General features: G+C 35.1%; 1 pseudogene; it reads left to right on the top strand.

Annotated features, from left to right (window-relative positions):
• The first annotated feature begins 4,889 nt into the window (after window positions 1-4,889).
• On the top strand, window positions 4,890-5,824 carry LOC113220515 (annotated as a pseudogene).
• The last annotated feature ends 226 nt before the right edge of the window (window positions 5,825-6,050 follow it).

Below are 6,050 nucleotides of genomic sequence, written 5' to 3'. Positions count from 1 at the left end.
TTTCTAATCCATTTTCCAAGCTACCACAAGAGTGATCTTTTCAAATCTTAAATATAATTCTATTGTTTCCTGTTTAAAATCATTTCATGGCTTCCCATCAGTGTTGGGATGAAGGTCAAATGTGTTTAATGTAGATTAGAAGGTCCAGCATGGTCTGGCTCAGGCAATCCTGAACTCCCTGGACTAGGTCAGTTTTCTAAAATGCATTCACACTGAGAGAAGGGCAGTAGAGCCAGTGGTTAAGCTCACAGCCACTGAAATTAGACTGCCTGGAAAGGAATCCTACCTCCATCACTTGTTAGGTACGCAGCTTGGGCAATTTCCTTCTCTTCTATGACTCTTAGCTTCTTATCTGTTAGTTGGTGATAATCATAAATTCCTACCTCTTAAGAGTTGTTCAGACTTGTAGGATATAATATCTATAAAGCACTTATCACAGTGCCTGATATATAGTAACCTTTTAGTAAGCTATTTTATTTATTTAGAGCATTTACCTAGGTTTTTAATTATACATGTGTATATGTATGTATGTGTATATAGGCACACTATATATATATATATATATATATATATTAAAACACATATATAGTATGTATATGTGTATACATACACACACACATATATATAAATATCATGTGTTTGTGTGTATGATTGCTTGATTAATGTCTCTATCTCATGTTAGACTGTAAGCTGCATTAAAGCAAATACCAGGCTTCTTTTTGCTCATGGTTGTATCTTTAAGACCTACCCCATAAAATATGACTGAGTGGCATTACGTTATACTGCCTTTGTTCAAAGCCCTATGAATAAAATGCATGTCTTGGAAGATTCTTTTCTATATGGAGAGATTTATATACGGAGGGTCAGAAGTTGAGTGAGAGTGGACTTGTCTTGAAGTTTCTATTGAGATCACTTATTTTGAATTGATTATATGATACAAATCAATATAAATAACAATTGTTCTAGAAATTCTTATGTTCACAATTTTCTTACTGGGTCTTGTTTTTATTATTATTAGGAGTTATTGAAGGCTATTATTGAAATGAGGAGAGAGAATCCCCAAACAGAGCCTTTGTGTCACCACTCAAGTTGAAGAATATCATTGGGAATCAAAAATAAAGTACAAATATAAAGGAAGAAGTGATTTGGAGATAGGTAGCATATTAAGTTGTTCTGAAAGTCATTTTCAAAAGAATTTATTATGGATTTTGACTAATGGTATCATTAACAGTATGAAAGTATAAAACACTATTTATTTGCTTATATATGTTCTAGGCTGTGTGAGCTTTTAAAATTCACACAATTGTTTTACCCATCAGGTTTGAGAATTTTGAGGATTGATGGGGTCGTGGGAGAATGAAGCTCATTCATAAACAAACGGCAGAAGAATAAAATATGCAATTTTTCAGAAGACAGCTTGCCAATTCCTATTCAAAGAAAGTATATAAAACCAGGATTTTATTTGTAATAATGTATAGTAGAAACATATTTGAAAATGTTTTTCAAATTACATGAACTGGAAGCAACCTAAATAATTATCAATACTGAACTGATATGTTCATATGATGGGATACTGCACAACTGTTAAATGGAAGTCTCACTGTATGTACTAATATGAGAAAATCTCCAAGACAAAGTAAAAAGTGAAAAACAGAAAGTGTTATAGCATAATCCCTTTTATATAAATGAGCAAAAATAGACACTTACCTACATGCTAATATACGTATAGAAAAAAAGTCTGTGAAAAATTTATAGAAATTGTTAAAGATTATTGCCTTTGGAGTGAAAGACAAGTGAGCAGGGCTTTAACTTTTCTTCTTATACCTCATTACTCTTAAGAACTTCTAACCATGTTCATAGGTACTTTCTCTTTAATTTTCTATTTTGAACTAATTTTAGTGAGTATGTGAAGAATCAGATTGTGTGCAATTTTCTCCTGCTTTATACTTTTTTATATTAAAGCAAAAACCAGTCCGGATGCAGTGGCTCACACTTGTAATATGAGCACTTTGAGATGCCAAGGTATGAGGATTGCCTGAGGCCAGGAGTTTGAGACTAGTCTAGGCAACATAGCGAGACCCCATCTCTATAAAAATAAAACAAATAAAATTTAAAAACCAATAAAATTTATTTTTAAATAATTCCTAATACTTAAGCATATTTCAGATGTAGGTCAAGAAAGCACTAGTTCATTTTATCATTAAATGAAGGAATGTATATAAGACCTCTGGCACAGGCATTAGCATAAAATAGTTTCTCAATTAATGTTAGCCCCACCCGCTCAACCTACTTCTAAGTTCCATTCTCTACCCCTCCCTTGGATGATATCTTGGAAGCAACAACTGTATATTTACTCTTCTTCACAACCCAGCATTGTGTCTGGCTCACAGCAAACACTAAGCTGAATTAAGCAGAGACTTTAAGACTTTCAAGCTTATAGCTATAGCAAAGACAAAACCTCATTAAAGGAGAGCAAAGAAGTCAGCAAATTCTCTTCTCAAAAAAGCAACTCTAAAGTTAGACAAAATTGATTAAAAAAATTACAAACCATTCCGGTATCTAGAAATTGAATAAAAACATTTAGCAATGTTTATGCTTGAAACTGCTGAACATCAGCTATGAAGAGTAGGATTCTACAGCGTTGTTTTTCTAACCACTCACAGATCCACCAGCAGAGAACATAAGATTTATTGGCTCAAGATGCTTAGGCACAACTGTTTCCAATCATTTGCTGACCACTGAGCTAAGCAGACATAGGAATGACCTCTCAGAAGCCAGACTTAAAAATAAAAATAAATAATAAAAAAAGCAGAAATCTCAGTAGCCACACACCATATTAAAGAGAATCCACAGATTTAGCCCACAGGTTACTAAACAAAGAAGCAAGCAAACAACAACAAATAACCTAGAGTTGATGAAGGAATGAGAATCCAGAGTTGCTACATTACATTCTTTAAAAAATCCAGTTTTTAAGAACAACCAAAATATGAGAAACACAAAGAAACAGGCAAGTGTGATTAAGTCAGAGAAAAAAAGGCAGCCAGTGGAAACTATCTATCTTTATGTCCTTAGAGGTTGAATTTAGCAGAGAAAGACTTCAAAGTAGCTATAATAACACATTCAAACAACTAAAAGGAATTATGTGTAAAGGGTTAAAGAAAAGTGGGAAAGACGACTCAACAAATAGAGAATCTTAATAAGCAAATAGAAATAATAAAAAGAATCAAATTGGAATTTTGGCATTGAAAAGCACAATATGTTAAATAAAATACTCACTAGAGGAGCTCAACAATAGATTCAAGAAGACAAAAGAAAGTATCAGTGACCTTGAAGATAGATCAATAGAAATTATCCTATCCGTAAAAGAGAGTGGGAGAAATAGAAGAAAATGGATAGAACCTCAGAGACCAGTGGGACAATGTATTTACTAACATGTGTATAACAGTTGTCTTCAGAAAGAGGGGAGAACAACAAAAAAAGTATGGGATAAATATTTGAAGAAATAATGGCCAAAAATTTCCCAAATGTGATGAAAAACATTAACCTACACATCAAAGAAGCCAAATGAGTCAAAATTTGATAAATACAAAGAAGTCCACAAACAGATACATCATTGTTAAACTGTGGAAAGTGTAAAGAAAGACAAAAAGGTAATATTGAAACCAGATAGAGAAAAATGACCCATCACGTACAAGGGAGCATCAGCATGATTAATGGTTGACTTCTCATCTGAACATTTGAAACCAGAAAACAATGAGATGATAACTCAAAGTGCCAGAGAGGAAATGTTAGCCAAGAATGCTATATCCAGCAAAACTATCCCTCAAAACTAAAGGCAAGACATTCTAGATAAATGAAGACTGAATGAGTTTGTTACTAGCAGAACTGCCTTACAAGGAATACTAAAGGACGATCAACTTTCATAATAAATGGAAATGTCACCAAACAGTAAGTTGAATTCACAGGAAGAAATGAAAAGCACCAGAAATGGGAAATATATGACTTAATATAAGAGGTTCTATAAATATATTTTCCTTTATTTTCTTTATTTTTTAAAAGTCATAAAGTAATATAAAGTACCAAGTATATAACAATGTATTGCTGGGTTTATTTAGAGAAGGGCGTTATAGATAGATAGATAGATAGGTAGGTAGGTAGGTAGGTAGATAGATAGATAGATAGATAGATAGATAGATAGATAGATATCAATAATAGCACAAAGGAGGGGGAGAGAATGGAACTTTATGGAGCACAGCTTCTACATTTTGCCAGAATTTAGTTGGTAAAAGTGATCAACTAGGGTGCATACTACAATCCCGAGGCAAACCAATAAGAAAATGACTCAATGATATATAGATTAAAAAATAAACAGAAATTAAAACACTATTCTAAGAAATATTTCAACACACAAAAGAAGGCAGTAAAAAAGGACCAGAGGAACAAAAAAGACATAAGACATATAGAAAATAATTAGCAAAATGACAAATATAAATCAAACTAATAAATAATTACATTAAGTGTGAAAGGTCTAACACCATAATCAAAATGCAGAGATTGTCACACTGGGGAAAAAAAAGCAAGATTCAACTATATGCTGTTTGTATTGTGTCTTACATTCAAAGACACAAATAGGTTGAAAGTAAAATAATTGAAATAGCAAAAGTAAGACTCTATATCAATAACAGACAAAATAGATTTTAAGACAAGAAATATTATTAGAGACAAAGATATTTTGTTGTGATAAAAGGGTCAATATATCAGGAAAATATAACAGTTATAAATGTATTCATATCTAACAAAAATGCATCAAAATACATGAAGGAAAAACTGACTTAATTTAAAGAACAGGGAACAGAAGCTGGCTGTGAAAGAGTCCAGCAGAAGGAAACATGGCTGCCAAAGTATTAGAGTCCATTGCCAAGTTTAGCCTGGCCCTAGCTGTTACAGGAGGCATGGTGAGCTCTGCCTTATATTATGTGGATACTGAGCACAGAGCTAAATCTTTGGCAGATTCCATGGAGTACAGGACATCGCAGTAGGGAAAGGAACTCACATTCTCATCCTATTGGTACAGAAACCAATTATCGTTGACTGCTACACACCAGTCATCACTGGTAGTGAAGATTTACAGAATGTCAAGATTACAGTGCACATTGTCTTCCAGCCTGTCACTAGCCAGCTTCCTCACATCTTCACCAGCATTGGAGAGGGCTATGATGAGCGTGTGCTGCTGTACATCACTAAGAGATCCTCACATTACTGATTGCTTACTTTGATACTGGAGAACTGATCACCCAGAGAGAGCTAGTCTCCAGGCAGGTTAACAATGACCTAATGGAGCAAGCAGCCACCTTTAAGCTCATCCTAGATGATGTGAAAAGATTCTCATGTTACTGATGGCTTACTTTGATGCTGGAGAACTGATCACCCAGAGAGAGCTGGTCTCCAAGGCAGGTTAGCAATGACCTTACAGACTAAGCACCCACCTTTAAGTTCATCTTGGATGATGTATCCTTAACACATCTGACCTTTGGGAAGGAGTTCACAGAAGTGGTAGGAGTGAAACCGGTGGCTCAGCAGGAATCAGAGGGCCAGATTCATGATGGAAAAGTCTGAGCAGCAGAAAAAGGTGGCCATGATCTCTGCCAAGGGAGTCTCCAAGGCAGCTGAGCTGAGTGCCAACTCACTGGCCACCACAGGTGATGGCTAGATTGAGCTGCACAAGCCAGAAGCTGCAGATGACATTGCATACCAGTTCTCACGCTCTCACAACATCATCTACCTTCTAGCAGGGCAGTCTGTGCCCCTCCAGCTGCCCCAGTGAGGACCCACCCTGCCTGTACCTCCTCAGGCCAACTGGGCCACAGCCCCAGTGATTCTTAACACTGTCTTCCTTCTGCTCCTACCTGAGAAATCACTGTGAAATTTCATGATTGGCTTAAAGTGAATAAAATAAAAGTAAAATCACTTCAGATGTCTAATCATCAAATGAAGCTCTTTCACTCTTCTCACATTATCACATTCATTTACTTTTTTATCCACACCTGCTA

The sequence above is a fragment of the Piliocolobus tephrosceles genome, unplaced genomic scaffold (assembly GCF_002776525.5).
Source record: "Piliocolobus tephrosceles isolate RC106 unplaced genomic scaffold, ASM277652v3 unscaffolded_1473, whole genome shotgun sequence".
In the NCBI taxonomy this organism is placed as follows: Eukaryota; Metazoa; Chordata; class Mammalia; order Primates; family Cercopithecidae; genus Piliocolobus; species Piliocolobus tephrosceles.
Note: the sequence above shows the minus strand (reverse complement) of the source record. Positions and strands in the feature narration are given on the sequence as shown.